General features: G+C 35.9%; 1 protein-coding gene across 6 annotated transcripts in view; it reads right to left on the bottom strand.

Moving 5' to 3' along the window:
- LOC148953014 (cytotoxic granule associated RNA binding protein TIA1-like) overlaps window positions 1-24,833 on the bottom strand; it is a 316,849-nt gene that overhangs the window by 223,403 nt on the left and 68,613 nt on the right. Inside the window, exon 1 of one of the 6 annotated variants that reach the window (XM_089088225.1) lies at window positions 8,902-9,021. The exons of 2 other annotated variants lie outside the window; for them this stretch is intronic. The gene's annotated coding sequence lies outside the window, so the exon portion shown is untranslated. 3 more of the 6 variants (XM_089088226.1, XM_089088230.1, XM_089088227.1) reach the window with 3 other exon arrangements.

The following is a 24,833-nucleotide window of genomic DNA, read 5'->3' as shown; positions in this document are numbered from 1 at the left end:
CGGTAGAGACTTCTAAAAAAATTTAGAATTTCAGGAAAGTTGCATTTTTAACAGGTTGTCCGGTATTTGACACCAAAACTTTAATTGGGGAGTAAATCGAAAGATCTGATATTACTAGAAACATAATGTCGGTAAAATTTCAATGAAAAACCCAAGACTGTATAGAATTTTCTATGCAATATATATATTTATAATTAATCAAAATTTTATGACAATTTATCAAGCGGTTCGTGGTAACGAACTGTAAGTAAGGAGTGACCCGGCTAAATAGTAACCAAAACTCTAAAAAACGTAATTTTTATACTAATAGATATATCAAAAGAATTAGATTTTCATGCTGATTTTAAGTATACAAGTTTTATTAAGTTTAGTCTTAAGCATCAAAGGTTAAGAGCCAAAGCAAATTTGCTTTATTTTCGAAAAAGGGGGGAAACGGCCTAAAATTCATAGAATCTTAATGAAAATAACACCACCAGATTCAGCGTATCAGAGAACCCTACTGTAGAGGTTTCAAGTGCCTATCTTTAAAAATGTGGAGAAGAAAAAATCACGGATGAGTGTTTATTTGTTTCTTTTTTTTGTTTGTTTGTTTTCCCCAGGGGTGATCGTATCGACCCAGTGGGCCTTGAACATTGGGAGAGGGCTCGTTCTAACAGAAATTAAAAGTTCTAGTGCTCTTTGTGACCAAAGAATTGGAGGGCAACTAGACCCCCTCCCATGCCACTTTTTCCCAAAATGTTCCGATCAAAATTCTGAGATTTTTTTTATTCAGCATAGTTCAAAGGCCTAATAACTATGTCTTTGGAGATAACAAGACTCCCCCCCCCCAGATCCCCTGGGGAAAGGTCTATAAGTTATAAATTTGCCCAATGTTTACATATAGGCTACTATTTTTTATTGGGAAGTATCCATACGTTTTTCGGGTGGAAAGGGGAGGACGAATTTTTGAAGGGGGGGGGAATTTGCACAGGGAGAATTTTCCAGGGGGTGACCTTTTCAGGGGAAATTGTATACTGGGGGAATTCGCCAGAATTCCTGTACAAATTTTTTTATGTGTCTTGCTTTCTCTTTACTGACTCAATGTTACGCGTGGAGTTATTAAGGGTATTTGTCTGGGGTAAATTTTCATCAGGATCAAATTTTTCAAAGGATATTTCCGTGGGAAGGGATTTTTCCGTGGAGGTAGAGCCAGATTTCCTGACATTATTTGAAAAACGAGCAGAAATTAAATTAAAAAAAAAACAAGTTTTTTTTTCAACCGAAAGTAATTAGCAATGTTAAAGCTTAAAACGAACTGAAATTATTACGTATACGAAGGGGGTTGCCCCCTCCTCAACACCTCGCTCTTTACGCTAAAGCTTAAATTGCGTCCCAATTCTTTAAAAACGACACCTGAAACACAAAGGTCGTTTAATTAGAACAATAAGTAACTTTTTTTTAAATACCCCAAAACTTTAGCGTTAAGACCGAGGCATTGAGGAGGGGGCAAAACCCCTCGTATACACAATAATTTCTGTTCGTTTTAATTTTTAACATTGCTCCTTACTTTCAGTTGAAAAACTAGTTTTTTTTATTTAATACATCAAAGAACCTCCTTTTTACGTTGAATCAGTTGGTATGTATAGCTTTTTTTTTCTCCTATTTGTCGTGAATGCCTTGTCTTAGCTACAAGAATGCGAATCATATGCAAATAGCAATAATTACAAAAAAAAGAACAATATACTACTAATAACACTATCATTAGTATCAGTGGCTTTTTTGTTTAACCGACCTGTGCTATTGAAAAGATAGTCAGTAATTGGAGGAAACTAATTTTTAGTCTTGAAATAGGTTTAATATATTAAAGGTGGGTGTGAAGAAATTTAAAGAGAGAAAGAATATGGTTGGAATCGACGAGATCTTAGTACCGATTTTACACTATAATTGCGAAAAAGCTACTACGCATAATCAAACTTTAGAGAGACTACGGTTCCTTTCTCTGTCGTTTCGACCTCTTTTTTCATCTATTTTTTTTATTAAAAAAGAAACATACAACATTAAAGGAGAGTAACCAATAACGCTGGAATAACTTCAATATACTTAAGGTTAGAGTGGTGAAACCCACTGTTTATAGATATACTGTTTATACAGATATATATACAGATAGATATACTGTTTATACAGATATACTAATTATATAAACTGTGGTGAAACCTAACAAAAAATTATTTGTGATCGGGCATGATTATGAGATGTCGTTAATCACTCATTTTGGATTATAGAATTAAATAGACGCCAACGCCGAAAAACTTCAAAAAAGACAGCTTGACACAAACGAATTTAATAATTATTAGCTACAGTTTCACTGACAAATTTTGTCATGTATAGCCAGTGTGGTCTAACAATGTATTTATGGTTTCACTATCCGCTAGGAGCGAATAGATGGTTCACTTCCCAAGCTTTTTTATACTTTTGACCTTTGTCAACTTAACATTTTATAAATACGAGCAGGATAATCTAAAACTGATATACAGCTTTCAGATAAAGTAGCACTGACGTGACTATGTTTTGAAAACAAATTGATTAATAGAAATCAAGGATATTAAGTGCATTGTTGCTGAAACCATAAAAAATATAATTGATAAAATACAAATCAGTTTTGCTTACTCATATACATGGTAGTTATTGCGTTTTTTTTCTGCATCGTCCGTTTTTGGCTTTAGCCTTTTTTTTTTGCAATAGTACTTTGCTTGTGTCCTAGTACGTTTTTCGAAATACTGCATGTTGACTTTTCAAGTCACGATTAGGTCTTCTAGTAATGTTTACTGTAAGAAACCACAGGTCTAATAACGAAAATCACGGTATTTACACCCACCGACATTGGAGGGGAGATAACAACTGAAATTGATAAAAGAACCACCTCCCCCCCCCCCCTCCCAAGTAAAATTTTGGGGGAAAGGGTCAATATATTCTAAGCCCTAGAATGCCCATATTCAGTAGGTCCATAATTTGACCCTAAAGAAAATCCACAATAGCAGTTGACCGGGAAAGCCCATCTCTGAAATACTAAAAACACTGGAATAAAAAAAGATCTAACCTTACAAAAAAAAAAATTAGATTTGTGAGAGCCAAAGCATGACTGCGCACAACAATCCCCCCCCATTTTTTATTATATCATAATTAGAATTGCCTAGTACCTCCTTGGGTAAAAGGGGACAGGTGCCCACCGTCCACCCACATTGGAGTAGCGCTACAACTAATATACTGAGGTGTAATATAATGAACACACTTATTTTAAGCTTCAGATGCCTCTCTCCTCAAAGGACATTGGAAACTGATGAAAGGAGACAGGCTGAAGAATATTATTAAACGTTTTACGGTAAGTCCTACTGCTGTCCATGTTTTAAAATTTTACTCTTTACCAATATATTGCTTGTGTCACTAATGTTTTTAACTGTTTTATTTAGGTCAGACTACTATAACTTCTCCGGCACTCGTGTTTTTAATTTCATAGTCCACGCCTGTGGACTATGAATCTAGTGTTCTAGTATTATCTAGTTTTCTATTTTCAATGTCTATGATCATCTTAGTTCTGCGAATATTTTTCCAGAAAACAATTTTTACAAGCCATTTCCTTCTCATAGTACATGAATAAAAAAAAGCTTACCGCTAAATTCAAAGCTTACATTTTTATATAAATGGGAAGCTGCTATTTTAACGCTAAAATTACTTCAAAAGAACCTTAACCTTTATTAACAAAAATAAATAATAATTTGGGAAGCTTATGAAAGAACTTAATAGATTCAAAACCATTTCCTGGGGGAATATACGAGCAGCATGACTTGTGGAACCTGCGCACGGATTTGGCCAAAATTTCATGACGTAAAAACTATTAATGAAAAATAGGGTTTAAATTTAAAAACAGACGATGCAAGAAAAAGGAAACCGCAGTAATTACCATTCATAAGAATAGGCTAAACAGAATTGAATAGTATTTTAACTATATTTTTTATGGTTTCAACTTCACTATACCAAATACGTTTGATTTTGTTTCTCAAGTTTTAGTGAAAACTTGAAACAATTATGGCTTAAAACAGTTATTTTAACATCAGTTTATACTGGTTCATATTTATCAATTACTAAGTTAACAAAAGCCGAAACATAAGGATATTCAAAAATTATCCCTCACTTATTAGCTCGTAATCGATTCCAATCATAAAGAAATTTTTCTCCAAATAAATATAGTGTTATTTAAGCAGACAATTTGGCAAAAAGTAACCTTCCAAAAAAAGTAAGACCCGAAAGACTATTCCAAATATTCATACTTCTCTATCACTAATATACTATGGATTAAACCGAAGTTTCCCCTTTTGGGATGCTTGTTTCCCACATTGTCTTCGCCGGATCCTTATGATAAGCTGGAGATATCATGTCACCAGCCACGAAATGAACACCCACAATGGCTAACCAGACATCACCTCTGTTGTGAAACAACAAAAGTGGCGATACATTGGACATATCCTCCAGGTTCCACGTCACAGACTTCCAAAAATGCTCCTCCACTGGGAACCAGAAGGCACCCATCACAGAGGAAGACCAAAAAACACACTCTTTAGGACGTAGGAACGTGATAAAAGAGCCTTTCAGACAAGGGTTGCCAGAAAGCAGTTTTGCCAAAAATAATAATTTTTGTCGAAACTGCGTTACGAACGTTATATTGTATAAAAAATACTCTCTTTTGAATGGTGTACTTGACATTGCTGTAAGGCGTCCCTAACTGTCTTTGTTTTACAGTTCTGTTTTACCGAATCGTATAGGGGATTATAGCATGGTCCATTTTGCAGAAAGTTGCAGAACGACATGGTCAGAAAGTTGATTGCGTGGTCAGATTCATGTGTGCCTCAAAATCGTAATCAAATAATGAGCTACACGATGAAAGAAATCTTGAAGAAGCATTCACATGTCCAGAGTATAACAATGAAGCATTCTGAGTCAGGCCACTCCACGATCCAAAAGGTCGATGCTTTTCAATGCGTCATTGAGAGGTCTTTGAAGCACAAGGAAGTCTTTTCGCTACTAGACTTGACAAAAAAAGCTTTTGATTCTTCGGCCTCCTGACCCGTTTTTCATTATTCAAATGACCAAACAGAAGTTTTTTTTTATTACGCCAAACGTCCAAGTGCTATAAGTATTGCTTAGTTTCATTTTCAAATGTGAAATTACTACAGTTTAAGCAAGGACTATGCAAAAGGGAGTTCTATAAAACTTCGTTGACGGATACTACTCCTTCTGCAGCGCTGATTGCACCGAGGCTAGCCCAAGGAGGCAGTTGCCCAGTGGGTCAGCAGTGTGTTGTGAAAAGGTTACTGCCTCCTGTACCTTTTAGCACAATAGTCGAGATGCCAACAGCAAAAATAAAAGACGTAGAATCGCTTTACCGTTTCACGCCAGCAGTAGATGTGGCATATGCGAAAAGCCTTATTAGAAGTTGTAAAAGAGCTGAGGTACCTAGTACTTCAGCTGAAATCACAGCATGCACCCGAAGCAGCCCCCTAAGGTTAAAACCTGAAATTCCAAGGAGCTTCCAAGTGAGACCTCCCACTCACCTTTTGTTACATTTCATTGTAAAAATCTCAGTTAATTGTCGAAACTAAAATTTGTCTATCAGATGAAATACGTTTTGCCTAAAGTCGCCTTTCTAATTAATGTTGAGCCAATTCCTATATTCCGGAATTTTTAGGCGGTTTTGCCGAAACTGATATTCATTCCGTTTTACATCAGGAACGGCTCACCTTAGGCCAATAAAAATAAGCATGGCGATATAAGCGATTTTTCTTCTTAGTTTTAAAACAAAAATCAACGTTCTGGCTACAGCAGATTCTGAGACACAAATGTCAACATTTTCAAACTCATTTTTCTTGTGTTTTTGGAAGAAGAGATTTGGCAAAACCGCTTTCAGGCGACGAGGTCTCATCCCAGAGTGGGAGAATAAGTTCTAAGGTCAGTCTTCCATAGTGGATGCCTACGACGACAGTTACTGCTGCTTCTCCCATATTAACAGAAATTGTTTTTATACAGCAAACCCTGCTTCAAAGAAATAACCCTAATTCAATTAAATATTATCGTGTTGTTTAAGCTAATTGAAACCAATATCGTTTACTTTATATAGATTTGAATTTTGTCATTCGGTATTCGAAATAGGTAAAAGTGGAAGAGAAAACCACGATATTCTCAAGAAGACCACAGCATAATGAGTCCGTTAACTGGCATAGTAACTTCATTGTAATGCGGTTGTGATTGACAATTGATTTAGTAACAAGATGATCAGCCGACCATGGAAAAGTAGAAGCAGGTCAAGTATATTTTTTTCTCTTAAAAATGGGGAAAGTTTTGTCATTATCTTAGTACAAGGTACGCAAAAGTAAGATTCGTCAAATTTACACAATTTCGCAAGACGTTACTTGACAATGGTTGCAGGAACATCATTCGGATGATAGCTTTCGGGCACTGGCTCTACCCTCTCCCCCCTACACAAAGAGATTTTCACGGGTTTTCCAAAAATGTCTTGTACTTTCCATATAATTTGCAAATTATCGCATTTTTTTCAAATTGTTGCCCTCTCCCTCTCCGTTCCCAAAAGGAACAAATGAATTCATAAGTGACTGCCAAGAAGTCATGCCTCTTTAAAATTCAAAAGGATTGAACTAAGAACAGGACTCAATACAGCCTACCTTCGCACATGCTTATGCTGAAGTCGGTATACTAAAGTCCCCTCCCCAAAGAATAATGAGATGATATCTCGCAAATTTTTATTTTAAAAATGTAGTAATGACCATCTGTGTCAATAGGTATTACTAGATATTTTATTTTTAATAGCGGGACCACGGATTCAAAGCTCAGCTTCGCCTCGAGAAAAAAAAGATTTAAACAACTTGAGTGTTTTGTTTCATTTTTCGTTTATATACCATTGCTACAAATACTTACTACAGGGTATTATTGTGCTTCATTTTGAATCTTCCTTTACGCTATTTCAAACTATTTGCAGTTGAAAAAAAGCTAATACTTTCTACCAACTAACATCTTTCCACAGACAAACACACTTTTGTTGATATTATTTTTCCTGATAACAGAAAACTAAAGGGAGATTCATCAGTTTTTCCACTAGATTTTGAATTCCACTAGATTTGCAAAATTCGAAAATCAAATACTTAAAAAAATAAACACATTCATATCAAAGGGATTTTCTGATGTCATAATAGTCTTACGATTGTTGATACATATCCGTAACGTTAAAACGCCACATGAAATCTTTATTTTTGCCTTTTTCCCTTTTTTTAATTAGACTTTTTTTTTTTTTTCCCAGCTTGTGCGAATCTATACAAATAAAACAATTCATTCGTTACTATTTGAACAGGTCATTAGAAAAAGATGTAATACCACAAAACTTGTAAATAACTCCACAGAATTGAATTATACAGGACGTCAGTAACAATCATTAATTATTTATACTATCAGTAACAAATTCAAGCAAAATTTATATGAAAAGTGGTTTAGGGTTTTATTATACGGAAATTATATGGGGGGAAAATTAGGTACTCTTCTGAAATACAGGACACGAAAGAAATACCGCATTGAAATCTCCAAGCCCGGATTGATAAACAGGTTTCCGCTGCATAGTGAGATATTGCTCTGTCCGTGATAAAGATTTAAGCTTTAGTTTTTGGGGGTTAAGGGGGACTAAAAGGTAGCTAGGTTAGGTTACATTAGCTTACGTATTTAATATATGCTATGCTTTACCCCCCCCCCCCCAATGTGCAAATATATAGCTCAATTTTTTCATAAACTATTATATTTTCATCCTGTTTTGCTTTATTTCATTAGCATTAACGAAACTTCACTTCTCGCATGTGTCCTGTATTTCAGAAGAGTACCAAAAATTAGTATACTATTAGATCCTCCCTTCAGTGCTCTTTCCAATTATAACAATCGCTGTCGTCACAATTAAGTCCCAGTCCTTCCTAATGAGATCAGGTATAGTCCTAGGCTATACACAAAAGTTTGCTGATTTTATACATTTTTTTTTTAATTGGCTCTATTTGGCATTATAAATCAAGTTTTGATGAGAAATAAGTCAAGGGCTAGGTCTAGCCACCATTAGGAGGGGTATTGGCTCGGACACAATTGCGACGGCAGCGATTACCAGATTTGAGAAGAGCATTAAATGGTGATCAAATTTCTGCCCAACCTTAAACATAAATCAGTCATCGCTAGAACAGAATCGGCGTAATCAGTGTGTCAACTACTTCAGAAGTAAAACAAGTTTTGCTTTTCAATAAATATTTACCAAATCATATTATTGAGTTATGACTAAAGTGAATATAGCCTACCACTTGATGCCTTTTTTATGCCCTTTACGAATATAGTAATAATTTTGGTCGGAAATTAATTTTAGCCCCCATCCCTTATATATACCAATTCAGGGTATATATTTGCACATTAGGAGAGTGGGTGTAATTTTATTTCTAATGTAAATGAGAGGTAAGTTTAAAATTTCCCTCCACCCCCCTAATGTGCAAATATATACCCTGAATTAGTATATATATGGGTGGGGGCTAAAATTCATTTCCAACAAAAATGATTATTATATTCGTAAAGAGCATAAAAAAGGCATCGAGTGGTATATTCACTTTAGTCGTAACTCAATAATATGATTTGGTAAATATTTACCTATTTTTCTTCCTGTAAAAATTCTGCTTACGAACTAGTAGCCTTTTCCAAAAAAACCTTTCATTTTGTTTCTACGAACAAATTAGAGTTATTAACAAAAAACGAGGTAGAACTAAAATGTCTTAAAACCTAATTGGCGATTTGCAAGTACATAGCCTAAGTTTTCTTATTCCTATTGGGAATATATAATCACACCTGATGATAAACAATCCAATAGTCAACAAACAATTTGCACTATTTGTATTTTCTTAACTATGTCTTAAACTATCATCACAATTATTGAAACTGACTAAGGACTAATAATCAAGATTCTTCAGAAGAAATACCCGCGGCGAGACTGCCCGGATACTCATGACGTCTACTGTGATTACTTTCATTCATGTTCATAGTATGCGTATAAACAATTAAGAAAAAAAAACTTTTCCTATAGGCAGAATCCATAGACGTGAAGGAGTATAGCCCCCATCAGTCAAAGATTTCTGCTTCAATTTTTGTATTTTGTGGCAATTTAAATATTTCCATGAAATGGAGCAGGTTTATACAAGAATTGGGAAAAGTAGCATCAAGCAGTAGCTGTTTTCATTGTTACTATTAGATGAAGTTTTCCGAATTAATTTTAATTTTGCACTGAACAAAGTAGTATGTAGTTATTCCATTTGAATTTAATTAGCAATGATCATGTAAATCAGAATGTCTTTACCAAGGATTTACATATACCCATGTCCAAGACCGCATTCAGGATTTTGTTCGCGGGGGATAGCAATAAACACTTTTAATAACACCAAAAAATTTATTTATATGCATTTTGTTACGTTTTACGAGTTCGGCATAACTTCGGGGGGAAGGGGTTCAAACCTCTTAACCCATTTCCCCTGGATACGGTCTTGCCCCTGTTTTCACAGCCAACACACTGTTCCCAAAACGGGTGTAAATTCGCCAGTAGACTTTAATTAGGGGAGGAGGGTAGAAATTATATGATTTAAGAGGTATTATTTCTATTTTAAACTACAACGCCCCATACTGTTACTTTTTATCATGTAAAAAAAAATCCCAATCTTATGCAAGCTGTACTTAAAAGAAAATTATTCTGAAGCCCGTGATCCCCAATTTTGCTTTATTTTTCTTTCAGCCGATAGAAGGTCATACCGGGAGAGTCCTTTTAATCCTTTGATGGCTGAATTATGAAACTGTGCCTAGACAAAATTCGGTTTTGCTTTTTACTAGTTTCCTAGGGGTCCATGACATAGGGGCAACTGAGGAAAATAATTTATTTCAATTACATACTTCACATGGAATATGGATCTTATAAAGCGCATCAGGTAAGCAGTGAAACAGTCTACTTAAGCACTTGAGTGGTATGCTATGAAACAATTCTTGGCTTTGGCCAAAAAAAGGTGCACCTTACACTTCAGCCATTTGACAAACGCGTGGGAGTGATTTGTATAAGACTTGCATCTATGTATTTCGTCTACCCTCACACATTATTGCGCCGTGTTGTCAAAGCGAGCGCTGAAAATGGCGATGTTGTTACTCATAGTTTTCGTTTGCGGTCTGGTAGTAACAGGAGACTTGCTTGGTGGTTTACCTTTCCTTGTGGCAGGGATGACTGCACCTCTGAGCAGCCAGTAGGCAATATCCGCACGGAAGCGGACAAGGAATAGGGGCTTCTCAGCGTCAGGAGCGATAAGACGAATGTACCACTTCTTCCCCTTGATTTCAGTATGATATAACTCGATCAACATGTCGCTCAAGTCCACCCCAACCATGAACTTGTTATACTCTTTGACGACAAGAGGTATGGCTACATCGATTCGAGCCTTCCCCTTTTGTCCCACCGTTAGCATTGGTCAAGTGGGTCAGACCCAACATATGAAGAAACAAGATGGACCGGCTTATTGTCGTACCATTTCGTCACGACTATTCCAGAATGTTGCTCAACCCGCCAAGCAAACGATCCTCTTCCGGAGCTTTTCAGCTTGTTGTCAGCTTCCAAGGGCGGAAGTTTCACAGTCCGCATTCTGTGTATTCGGACTGTGCCTACTGACTGGATTGACGTTTCCCGCAGCTTTTCTACTAGATGAAAACTGCTGTAAAAATTGTCAAAGAACACTCTGAAGCTCTGGTTTTTCGGGAGATATTCGACTAGGCGGAGCACCACATCAGCACCAACACCAAGGTCTGAACCGACAGTGGTTCCTTTACCACCGTAAATTTCAAAGTTATAAACTATTTCACTGGCTCCGGCTCTTGTAAATACTTTTATCCCCCGACTGTGTGGCTTGTCTTTGATGTACTGCTTGAACCCAAACCGGCCCTTGAACGGCACCATTTGTTCATCTATAGATTGTCGTTCCTCGTTTGGAACTTCTCGCATATTCTTTCGAAGCCTATTGTACAAGGGTCAAACCATGAAGAGGGGGTAGCATCCAGGATTCCCCTTTTCGATTGCTTTGAAACTATCATTCGTTTGGAAGAACTGTCTTATTCTTTAGAAGAGGTCGCGTACCATAGTGTTAGCCCCAGGAGGGTAACGTGTAGCCTTTTCCCAGTACATAGACATATGGATGAGTTTCACGATTTCCATAAGCAAAAGGATTCCAAGTAATTGTTCCATTTCTTTGATAGTATATTTCAGCTCCAAACCTTTCTCCTGCAGAGCATACCGATTCGTGTCTTCTACAAGGATGCTTATAATTTCAGAGTCGAATAAATTATGGAAGAATGCGATTGGAGTGACCAGAGACGAGTCGGGACTTGGCATTTGCCCTTTCCAGTCCACGTCATTCTCTGGCACAAGGGTTTTCTTCCAGATTTGTCTCTTTTTGGCTGAAAATTTAGGAACCACCTCTAATTCAGCTTCATTGCAGAGGGATTTTGCAGACTTTGCTCTTTGACTGAGTGGTAGATCATATTCGTTGTTGCTGTCATCCTGACTACTATCGTGCTTGTCGTTAGTTGATTCGCAAAAGAGACGACCATTGTCGTTTTCAGGATCCTCCAAATTCAGGTCAGAGAGATCGCCATCCGGCTCTAAGACATAGGAAACAGCAATGCTGAGGTCCACTCTTCTTAGTCGTCCTTCATGTCACCTCCTCAGTACTTCCTGCAGACTTTCTTCACTCCTTGCTATTGCCTCATCGACTAATGAAGAGGTTGAGGGCTCCGTAATCTCAATGGCTCTTCGGCTGCTGACAGTAGATAGTAAACTCGCAAACTGGGCTGATAATGCATGGACTATATGTAGATAAACCTACGGTTTTAGATAATTTCATTCATTTAAACTGACGTTTATATTTGCAAATTAGATGTATACAGGTCAACCAGGATCAACTATTATATCATAGCTATTTGTGGGTCAAACAGGATCAATGATTATAAATTAGCTGTTTATAGGTCAACCAGGATCAATTACTATAAATTAGCTGTTTATACGTCAACCAGGATCAAAATTGGGTACGGTATTTCATAATTTCCTTTTTGCAGCTCCCGACAAAAATTCCAATCCCGACAAAGATGCCGCTGCTAAAAACAATTACACCCTTCCATTCCATAAGACATTATAGGATTATAATTCAACGGAATCACAACCAAAACAGTTGGCCGGCACGAAAACTTAAGCCTCCAAAAATAAGTAGAAAGTAAGTAGATGAGTAGATTTAATATTTGGAAGTAGAATAGACCCAAAATAAGTATTTTACTACCAAAATAAGTAATTTACTACCAAAATAAGTAGAAGTGGAAGCACTGGCTACATTGCTGAAAAATTTTCCGGTTGAATGAGAAAGCTAATAGAAAGTGGAAACACTTCTATAAATTTTTATGCAACGTGTTTAAACTATACTGAACTTTTCGGCGGGTTGGTATTGTACTCCCTCCCCTAGGGAGGATGGGCCTTATAAGATACATACTTAAAAACCGTCCTTGCTTGTGGATGAATAAAAAGTTTTGAATAAAGATAAGACAGAGGGAACCATCAGACACTAACGAACACCACAAGATTTTTTTCCTTTACCAAGCAACATAAACTTCAATACTACCCGAGTCAGATTTATTTCATTCCACAAAATCCGAAAAAATTCACCATGTCAAATTCAGTACTGTGCGAACGTTGTTAGATGACTTATAAAGGGGCAAAGTAATATACCATCCGACAGCTATCTCTCGTTCTCTTGTTTTTGGCTATGCAGATAATTTCTCGTTCTAACCAATCAGAAAGGAGCTATAGGCGAAAATCTTGGTGTGCCTTATAAGAACCAACAGCCATCAAAGGGTTAAACCCTCGTCCTCACTCCCTGAAGGTAACCACCACTTAAAACACGCTTTCTGATTATTTTGTGAAACGGAGAAACTATTATATTATGGAAAGATTGTGACCACTGTCACAAGCATCAATCCCCTTCTTCGGCAAGTAATGTAGGGGAACACCACCATCCCTCCAAAAGTCTCGAGATTTGTTCCTTATATTATCCATTCCATTCCCCGGTTTCTTACTCCTGTTCCCCTGAAGCCAAATCTTGTGCATCCACCCCCTCCCAACCCGTATCTCATGAGCGCCCATACCAGAAAGAACCTAAGTTTTGACTAAATAGAAAGAAATTTTTCTTGTTAAATTCTTAAAATAAATAAATAAAGAATTATGATGAATCGCGAAAAGCGACAAGTGGTGCCAAAAAAATTGGAGACTGAGGGTTGCCAAAGGTTTTATGAAGTTAGTACCGTTTTCTAAATATGTTTCGTAAAATTAAAAAATTGACTTAAGCAACCTATTCCTGGCCCTGCCCTCAGAAATATAGCCATCTACTTTAGGGGTGGGATATAACTTTACCAGAGAAGTTAAGACACAATAGGAGTTTACATCACCAATATATTACGTCCTTTGATTGACTCGTCAGCGGTTAGTAGAAAATAAACAGGAATGGATAAACTAGGTTCATACAACCTTGGAATCAAACGCAGATCACAGGAAATATGCGCCTACTTTTCCAATTAGACCAATTATCCGAATTGCGCTATCTGAGATGAAGTTAGTACCGTTTCTAGATGTGTTTCGTAAAATTAAAAAATTGACTTAAGCAACCTATTCCTGGCCCGCCCTCAGAAATATAGCCATCTACTTTAGGGGTGGGATATAACTTTACCAGAGAAGTTAAGACACAATAGGAGTTTACATCACCAATATATTACGTCCTTTGATTGACTCGTCAGCGGTTAGTAGAAAATAAACAGGAATGGATAAACTAGGTTCATACAGCCTTGGAATCAAACGCAGATCACAGGAAATATGCGCCTACTTTTCCAATTAGACCAATTATCCGACTTGCACTATCTGAGACGAGCCGCGCTTTCCCTGGCCATACACCTGTCATTCCCATCCACAAAAGGAAATTCAGGATGACTCAAAAATAAACAACCATGAAACATAAGAGATGGTAAACTAGACTAAAAAGCTCTCAAGGTTATGGTGCGACGGATGACGGATGGCATTCAAATCCATACCCCGGGGAAATTCATTAGTGCAGAAGTAGAGTAGCGAGACGTTCATACTGCAAAAGATATGCCCAAATACGTTGCTAACAAATAAAAGCTACATTTCAAAATTTGTAAAATTGTATATCTGACAAACGTGCAAATGCAGGTGGCAGCCGATTCTGTGATGGAAGGGGGGACTGAAGTTATATCGGTAGTTCACAAAACCTCACATCGCCAGCACGTTCTATCTTACCTTTTGAAATCTTTCTTCGTTAATAATCACAAAAATCATAAATCATTAATTAGATTCAGAATTTATCTTCTTGGATTACTATACTCTTATTATCTTCTTGCAGTACTATGATATAATAAACCCACTATCCTATTTCCAATTTCCAGGAAACATGAATACCATTAAAGCGATCTGACGCAAATCACATTACAGTTAGATAACAGCTTCTTGTTCAATGAATTCAATCCAAAAGTTTAAATTTGGGTGATATTAAATATCAAAATTGATGCATCTTTATATCGGACCAGAAATCAATATTAAATATCGACATCGGAAACGATATTTGGAAATTTCTGCTTTTTTCCAGCTTTTTTTAATCATTCACCAGTGAACATCCAACAGAAAAATTCCAAAATACGAAAGGTTCTCGTTAATATCTAGTGTAAACTTGAAGTTCTAGGTAGGACAGCTGCGCCCTAGCCCCCCCCCCCTTGCCTACGCCCATGGACAACGTGCATAACAAAAAGGAAATGAAACCTATTATTCTAGCATATCAGCAAACATCAAAGAATGCTGGGCACTTCCCAACGAAGGAACTGATACATAAAAATCAGAATTAGCAATCCATCCTATTTTCAAACTTTCTGTCATTTTTTATCTTTTTACTTAATCGATTTCATCTATGATGTGACCATAGTATGATGAAATATTACATGTTTACAGATTGAACAAAATCAATGCACCTTCAAGGAATACCATTCTCTAACGTCTCGTACAGAACAGTGATCAAGACAAAACAGTTTAATATCCCTAGGGATACGATGGATTCTTTTTTCTCGAAAATCTTGGGACATGTATATATAAATATCAGCTTTTCCCCCAACGTAAGGCATATTATTTTAAGCAAAAACTCCAAATCCAGCTGTTTGGCAGCCAGCTAACTGAATAGCGCTTCTTCCGCATATGATTCTGGCCTAGAGTAAGGGATTGCTAGATAGCTAGAAAGGGCAGTCTTACTTTACAGATCCATCCTCGCTTGAAAAGTTATAAAAAAAATGATTTTTTTTATGGGAAACTGTCCTAATAATAGTGTTGAAAGAAAATTTATATATTTAATCAGAATCAACTTTAAAAATTTTCACTAAAACCTTGTCCTTTCATCTTCCTAAAGCTCTATTTACATGATCTTTATTCAAGGCCAGAAACTGGAACACAATGTGCCCGCGTCTTTACTTGAACAGCAGGAATATCAATTTTAAAAACAAATAAATTCCGTATCTGTAATAAGGAGCCATTGTTTCTTTTAAATAAGGCAAATCACTATGTATGATTTAAAATATGAGTGTTATTTAAAGCAACCAAACGGATGAACTTATAGAGATTGCTTATGAGATAAAAATAAGTTCCGTTTTGAAGATCAGCTAAAGCAAGTCGTTAATCTTGCAAAAGCATTCTCCTTCTAAACTAGCAACAATAAAAAAAAACATCTTGAATTATCATTATTATTTTGGGACGGACTCACTAAAATGAGCCGAATCCAAGGCCGTATACATAATTTTTGCTCGGGGGGGGGGGGTATAAAAACTATTAAAAAACATCAACAGTTGTTTATATGCATTTTTTACAATTTTACGAGTAGGAGAAAATGTTGATGGAAGGGTCATCCACCCCCACCCCCCCACCCCCAGATACAGCCTTGGTCAAATCTCAGGCTAAAATGGATCATTGCCTCCAATCTTAGATTATCAAACTAACTCCATTTAAAGATGCCGAGATAGTGCTTTCAGATTCAACTTTGTTTAATTGTTTAAAAATAGGTTTCAAAGTTAATTTTTCATTTATATCACGTTTTCGTTTCTGATGGACGTAGATACGAGATTTTGTAGTAAAAATGTGTCCGAACTAGTTTTGGCTGTGGATATCGGTGAAATATGTTACAAAATTCTATCAGCCCAGTTTGACCCTCCATACAGAGATTAGGGGTGATCCATGCCTAACTGACATGTGACAAAATATAATTTTGAAAAAAAAAATGTTTTAATGGTTATATTTAGAATGTTGACCCGATTTAAAACTATATAATAGTATCCTAATTAGCACTTTTCTGTGTCATTAAAAATAAGACAAAAAATCTGAAAAATGAAGACTAACTTTCTCTTTTAAAGCATCACCAGTCATATCACTTGGACGCAAGATAAATCTCGAAGCTAGACTCTCAAAAGGCCTGCATTATAGTAGACCCTCATTAACTAAATAGTAGATCATTAACAATTCAAATCTGAAGAACTGAATGGCATACCAACCAACCTCGTAATGCCTCTGAGTCATTTCGGCAATCATGAATAAATTAATTAATGTAGAAGGATAACACAATAAATCATTTCGATAGAGCCATTCTTATTTGGTAGGTTTAATGTAGGTTGCTTTTATTTTGTTGAAGGCATTAAACGACATTTAATTCATGACAAAGCAACTTTCATCTTCCACGTGTGCCCACTTGGCGTTTATAGTCAAATTCGAAAGGTTTTTGATCCTCTTTAGGGGAAAAAATGATGTTTTATAGCACAAAATGGCCTTTAACGCCGTTTTATTGAGGTTTTGCAAAATAGGGGGGGGGGCTCAGAACTTCCCGTATAAAGATTTAAGTTCTAAAAAACCGATTAGCTATCTTAGAATTTCCATCCTCCAGCAGATTGACTCTCTTTGGCGAGATTTGATGTTTTGAGGCACAAAATGGCAGTAAACGCCACTTTGCTGAGGTTTTTTCATGATAGGGGGGGGGGGGCTCAGAACTTCCCGTAGAAAGATTTAATTCCTGAAAAATCGATCGGCTATCTTAGAATTTCAACCCTCCGGCATATTGATTCTCTTTGGGCAAATTTTGATGTTTTGTGGCAAGAAATGGCAGAAAACGTCACCCAGCTGTGACACGATCTCACGTTGTTTAAATACGCACTAGATATTGCGATTTTTTTCAGATGAGCTCTCCCCCAACATTTTACGACCACGGGTTCGACATGATCACCCTTGTGAAAAAAAAGAAGAAAAACAAAAGGGAGACACGTCAGTGCTTCTAATGCAGGAAAGTCATCTTCATTGTTATTGAAGGTGGGGCGACTGCAACTCCCCTCCATAGGGTTTCTAACCATGGTGATCCTGGTCGTGTACTTTTCACTGTAATCCAACGCCAATTCCGAGGGGTTTCAGGCTCATTTAAAAAATTTTCAATAAAATCGTCTTCACAATAAACTTTTACTATTAAAATCAATCGAAATAGGTACCATTCCTGAATCAGCTTTAATTTTTTTTTTTTTTCTCACTATATTAAATTTTTTTAGACACGTTTTTAAATTTTAGGCAACAAAGGGTCGTGGTTCACTCTTTACTATGTTGCAGGTTTTGGTACAACCATGATTATGTCTGAGGCGCATGTGGTAGGAAAAATTATAGGCTACCTTCCGCAGCCCAATGTTTAACCGACAATGCTAGCAACAGATTTTCTGTTGGCATGGAAGCAAGAGTTGGGAAACAAAAATTTTTAGCAAACAAATCTCAAAACTGTAAGAATTACTATTAGGAATGAACGTCAATAAGATTTTATTTTCATTCAACAGTTTCTTGAAAATGCGTTCAAAAAAAGTTCGGGTATTATGGGCCACGGTTCACTTTTTACTAGACTGCTGCTATTGCTATAACCATGATGGAGACTGTAGACCTCCAGTTAATAGTTTTTAACGATGGTATTAACAAGTCAGCAATTTTGGGGTTTCCTAACCCTCTCCAGCCTGGAAATGGCACCAAAAGGTGCCATTTTCGGTGGGATATGACTGGTGCCATCAAGAAAAATTAATGAAAAGCACGTAGACACGATCATTAGCTTTCAAATGAACTATTATTTATCTCTCAATGGTCTTCCAGAAACCTAGTAGTGCCGGTGGGAAGAGAGGACATATCAATGTTACTCAAGCAAAAAAAAAATGCGACTTTTGTTATTTTTTAATAAAGAACAGCTAGCCTATTTCCTAGGATTTCCGACGATGGTGAATTAAGCTGTACTTTTTACTCCTAATTTGACGCCGTGTTTGAGGGGTTTCGGACTCTTTTTTAAAAATTCTGAAGAAAATGTTTAAATGCAAATTATCATCACACAAAATTTAAATAATAGTTATTATTTCCGAAGTAGTGTTAATCAGAAAATCTCTTTCACAAGGCGGTTTTCTTGAAAAATATCTCTCAGTTTTCTTTCCTTATGAGCCACGGTTCGCTCTTTTCTAATATCGTTCCCAAGTCTAAATCATATTCCTTATGTCGAACTAAACGAATTCGATTTATTTTAGATCTATTCCTTATGTTGAATTAAACATTACTGTCCAAATACTACATAAATCAGTTTTAATATGACCCGGAGAATACTAGAAACAATGATAAAAACAAAATCGGCACATGAAATCGATCATCCATAAATAAACCGGGCCCATTCAATTAAGTAACGTGTAAAACCCAACTGGGTCAAAACCCTTCTCGGCTGAATAGATTGAGCTAATCTGCGGTGGAAACGGTGGCGGCAATAAAAACACAACAATTGCATACCGCTCAATTCTATTTTTACCTATAAAGCCAATATTATGGATATTTATATAACATCAATGTTTACTTGATTCTCATAAGCTGGCGGTGTGCACAAATTTGTTTTTTCTTTAACTGAAAACCAAAAATTACTTAAGAGACGCGAAGTAATTTGATTAAAAAAAATTGACGAAAACATCGAGATATCGATTTAATATTACTTGGTAAAACAACTACTAAAAGTAGTAAAAAGACATCACCCCCCCCCCCTCCAACCTCATGCATACTCCCCTTCATAGCCACTTTATTAAGTGAAAACTATATAACACAAAAAAAAACTGCCAAATAAAACAATTGTATTTATATATTTTCATTTTCATGCAAGTAATTGATGTTTATTACCTGTAACTTCTCAAATATGGCGGTGATAATTTAGGTAGCACGTATCTCGTAGGATAGTTTAAGGGAGGTAGGAACTAAAACCAATATTCAATTTTCAAACAGTTTGTGGTAACGAACTCTAAGTAAGGAGCGACCCGGCTCAATAGTAACCAAAACTCCGAAAGATGTATCTACTGGTTGATACCAGTAGATACATCAAAAGAATCAGATTTTTATGCTGATTTCAATTATATAAGTTTCATCAAGTTTAATATTGCACATCAAAAGTTACGAGCCTGAAAACATTTACCTTATTTTCGAAAAAAGGAGGAAACACCCCTTAAATGTAATAGAATCTTAATGAAAATCAAACTATCATATTCAGCGTAACAGAAAACCCTGCTGTAGATGTTTGAAGCTCATATCTGGAAGAATGTGGAATTTTGTATTTTTTGCCAAACGAAAGATCACGGATGCGTGTTTATTTGTTGTTTTTTTTCCGGGGGTGATCTTATCGATCCAGTAGTCCTAAAATATCGTGAGAGGGCTCATTCGAACGGAAATTAAGTAGCTCTTTTTAAGTGACCAAAAACACTGGAGGGCAACAAGGCCCCCTCCCACGCTCATTTTTTTCCCGAAGTCACCTGATCAAAATTTTAAGATAGCCATTTTGTTCAGCATAGTCGAAAATCAAATAAATATATCTTTGAGGATGACTGCATCCCCCACAGTTCCCGGGGGAAGGACTGCAAGTTATGAACTTTGCCCAGCCAGATTTCCCAGAATTATTTAAAAAAGATGAGAAATTAAATTTAAAAAAAAACAAGTTTTTTCAACTGAAAATAAGAAGCGACAATAAAACTTAAACAAACAGAAATTATTGCGTATATGAGGGGTTCGACCCCTAGTCAATGCCTCGCTCTTTACGCTAAAGTTTTCTTCAGTACTTTCAAAAGAGCTATCTAATCTAATTAAACGGCCTTTGTGATTCAGGGATTTGTGATTCGAACAAAATTCGAACTTTGGCGTAAAGAGCCAGGTATTGACTAGGGGGCAAACCCCCCCCCATATACGTAATAATTTCTGTTCGTTTTAAGTTTTAATGTCGCTCCTAACTTTCAGTTGAAAAAACTTGATTTTTTTTATATTTAATTTTAACCAAAACTGAGGTTGACTTCTTAATTTCATCGCCTAAGTTACACAAAGATATTTTTGTAAAATTTATTATATACATTTAATAAAAAAAATTATAATTTAAAAAAGAAAGTTTTCTTATGGAAGTAAAGAACTAAGTTGGAACTTAAAACGAACCAAGTTATTGCTTCGCAAAAAACACAAGATATTAATACGAAACTAGTGCGAAAAATTGACTCCTGATACTTCCCATTATTTCTAGAATTCCAAAATCTATCGCTTTACTGAAAACTGGGCTTACTCGATTATCTTTTCTTTTTTTGTTTTTTAGAGAATTTTATAACAAAATTCACCGCTTCGTAGTCTATGCAAATATTTTTGAAAAACTTTCAAATGAACTGGGTCGTGATATCTCCCTACATTTGTAGGATTCTGAAAAACTACCGCTTTACTGAAAACTAAGCTTGCTTGAGTTTATCAGATAATCAAAATTATATAGTAAAATTTATTGACTTCATGGTCGGTAAAAGACTATTGAGACCTTTATAAATTGGTCTTATGTTTTGCGCAGACTAGTTAAGAATTTATGCTCCTTTGTTGCGTCACTTTTTTGTGTTTTCAGTAAAGTGCTTGTTTTTCAAACCTCTGCAAATACAAGAGAATATCACGAACCAGTTTATTTGAAATAGTTTTTCAAAACATGTTCCACAAAATACAATGCAGTAATTTTTGTTCGTTTTAAGTTTCAACTTCACTCTTTACTTTCATCAGGGAAGTTTTTTTGATTATTTTTAATGATTTTGGACATTAGGATGGTTTTATCCCAGCAAAGCAGTATCAGATTGGAACCTTATTGCCACTGAGCAGCAAACTTAAAACTTCAGCAGTTCAAGAATAAAAATCTGTTTTTTTTTGCAGCACATAAAAGAAGAAAATCTGGAAAAGGAATTTTCCAAACTTCAAATAGTGAAAATATGAAACTGGTTTAGAAATTAGTCGATAAACAAAAAGAGGAGAGACAAGAAATGTGTAGTTTTTATGATAAATTTCACTTTTTTCCTACTCCTTGTTTTTAATGTGAGAAATAAGGAAAAAAAAAGAACCGATAGGTGATCGGAACGAAATAGCAAAACAGTTGCAAGATTTTGCAAAATTCAGAAGAAAGAGCTTTCTGACAAAAGCGCCCTTTTCAAGTCTTCTACGAAATTACATTAAAATTCTTCTTCAAAGTACCAAGGCCATCAAAATAAAAGCATTTCTTTTCCCATGGACACATCTTTGGCTTATTCATTCATGAAAGCTGTGATTTCCAAGATTTTTCCTTTGTTTTTTTTTTCAAAATTATAAAGTTTTAAGGGCAGTGCCATATTTTCCTCAGTGTTGCCACGTTAACCGTGAAAATAAATAAGCAATCTTATTTGTTAAATTTGACGTTCTACGTCGCAAAAAAATTAAAACAGTAACCCCCTGTTGGTTCCCAAATACATCTATATCGTCAAAGAAAAGACCAACCTTCTTAAGCCGTTTACTCAACCTGGTTTTACCTTATTCGTTGCTGATTTTTTCACCCATCTTTCTTTTCAAACTTCACGTCCGGTAATACAAAAAACTGTAAAACTGCATGTAGATGTCTTTTCATTAAAAATTGACGTCCCGATTTCTCCTTTTTTTTAGATATAAACGATTTTATAAGTTTTCTCGTAACCAATTAAAAAAAATCAAATTTCATTTTCACTGTCCTTGGTACCTCAGCTATTTAGATTTATTTTCTAAACAGTCAAGACTCACAGTTATGTGAAAACAAAACTTTAAAAATTACCCCCCCCCCCCCCCAAAAAAAAACATTGTAAAAAAATACATTTTCAGATTCACGTAAGCAACAAGACTTTCGAGCCCAGGCTCTCCTCCCCAATGCAAAATCTTTTCTTTTCTAATATTCTTCATGTAATACACCTTTTTAAACATTGAGAATTTATTTCAGAAGGCTAGGGGAGGCACAAAATAAGAAATATATCAGAAAATTCCTGAAATAAAAATCCCTAGATACTCCGAAAAGCGTTCTCCTGACATAAATTCCTGATTTTTAATCCGAAAACTGTTTTGTTGGTTCAAGTATGATAGAGCAAAGCAAAAAAAAAAAACAAGCCTGTTCTTCGGAAGATAATCTTAAGTAAGAAGCACAACTTATTTGCATTCCCTTCAGTAACCCAACGTTCAAAAATTCCTGAATTAATAAAGACACAAAAAAAAAGAGGGAAAACCTGATTTTAAAGCTTATGAGAGCATCTTTCCCCAAACTGGTTTCCAACTATGCAACCGTCTTTACTGACTGTCTTTTTACTTTCATTTGAAAAGTGAATTTTAATGATGCGCAGCACTTTTAAAATAGTATAACCTACCAAATGGATGCAAAATGATCTACTTTTTTGCTTCTAGTTGGAGCATTAGGGTGTTTTCTCTAGATAAGAAGGGAAGGAGTCTTGGAAGGACAAGTTACGTGATTTGGGCCGCAGTTCTTCTAAAATAGTTCCTTAAGACCAATCTTGAAATGTAGAATTTCCCCTTCCAAAACGACCGATTTCTTCAGGTATAAGTTACAGCTCATGTTGCCACAAGAGTTGCTCAAACGCTTTCCATCATCTAAAATCCGAGGCAAACATTTATTTCCAATTTGAAAGCAGGCGTATCAATGTTCGAAAACTATTGTCAGAAAGGATAAACCAGAAAGAGACATTGGTATTGCTCCAAGGGATTCGAGTTTGGTCCTTTTTCAAGACACAATTACGATGGTTTACACTGAATTTCCCAGAAGATGACGTCTCCATCAAATCTTCTTCGAGAGTAAAGCTGCAAATTCTTCGAACTTAGCATTCACATAAATTTTAAAGTAATTGGATGATCATGGTTGCAGCGATATCTGTACCTAGCAAAGAGCAAACCATTGCCCATAGTAACCAGAAGTTTAAAACACGGTTTGAAAGAAAAAAAAATCTAGCGGCAAAGAATTGTCATTTGAAGCTGATTCAGGAATGGTGAAAAAAAAACTACAAGAGAATTACAGTCCACCACCTTGAACAACAAGGGAAATCACTTTTTTGCATGGGAAGCGCTAACGTCTTCTTTCTTGCTTGTTTTTCCCGGGAGTGATCGTGCCAAACTAGTGGTCTTAGAATATTGGGAAAGGGCTAATTTGAAATAAATTTCTCGTATCTGGTGCCGTATTTAAGAAAAAAAGAGATCGTGCCGTAGCAAAGTGACATTCTGTGCCATTTTGTACAAGAGAAAATCAGTTTAGGCTTAAAGAGGTAAAATGTCCCGGAATTGAAATTCTATGACAACCGATCAATTTTCCAAGGTCTCAAGTCCTAAACAAGAGGTTTTGACAAACCAGAGCGATGTGGTGTTTTCTGCTATTTGCGCCATAAAACGCCAATTTTTGCCTAAATAGAATCAAAATGCAGTTGAATGCAAGCTCTAACAGGCCCAATCAATTTTTCACGGTCTAGAATCTTGAATAAAAGGTTTTGAGCCCCCTCACCCATCTTAAAAGCAGCTCCAAAGTATGATATGAGTGCTACAGTGAGATCCGTGTTTATTCATAAACTGTGAGCTGATAATGACATGAATGCTGCATGACATGAATGATTACCAATGTTTTTTTTATCAATTATCAGCAGATCATGAACTTTTCAAGTGACAAGAGATACTCCCAGTTGCGTAAGTTGCGTTTCCCGCCACTTTGTGCCATTAAACATCTATTTCTGCCCAAATAGGGTCGAAACGTCAGAAAATGCAAATTCTAAGATACCAAATAAATCTTTCATGTTCGAAAATCTCGGATTAGAAGTTTGGTCCCCCCCCCCGCCTTCCATCTTGAAAACCGAGGAAAACCCATCTTCAATTTTTTTTTTTTTTTTTTGCATGGTTAGGATGGATTTCCTAAATTTTTTCTAATTTTTTACTGCCAGGTAAATCAGGCTGCCACAAGATGGCAGAGATATACTTAATTGCTCATTTAAAAGCTATTGTCTTTATCCAACCGTGCCCACCCCCTCTTTCCAGACCCCTTAGTAAGTGGAAACTAAAAACACATATTGAGAAAAAGCTGTCATATGACAAAATCATTTGTTTACTTTCAAAAAAATAGTTAATTTTTGTATGTCCAAATTTACAAAGATAAATATGAAAATATGACAACAACCCTCAATTTTTTAGTTCTGTAACAAAGTCGCACATAATTCGAGGAAAAAATTAATGGAGGTAGGAAGTAAAAATTATATTTTGTGTCCTACTTAGCAAAAAATCACAGCGATTCCTTCACTTTCATTGCCTAAATTAAACAAAG

The sequence above is a fragment of the Artemia sp. Qi Xiang Cuo genome, chromosome 4 (genome assembly GCF_049724085.1).
Source record: "Artemia sp. Qi Xiang Cuo chromosome 4, ASM4972408v1, whole genome shotgun sequence".
In the NCBI taxonomy this organism is placed as follows: domain Eukaryota; kingdom Metazoa; phylum Arthropoda; class Branchiopoda; order Anostraca; family Artemiidae; genus Artemia; species Artemia sp. Qi Xiang Cuo.
Note: the sequence above shows the minus strand (reverse complement) of the source record. Positions and strands in the feature narration are given on the sequence as shown.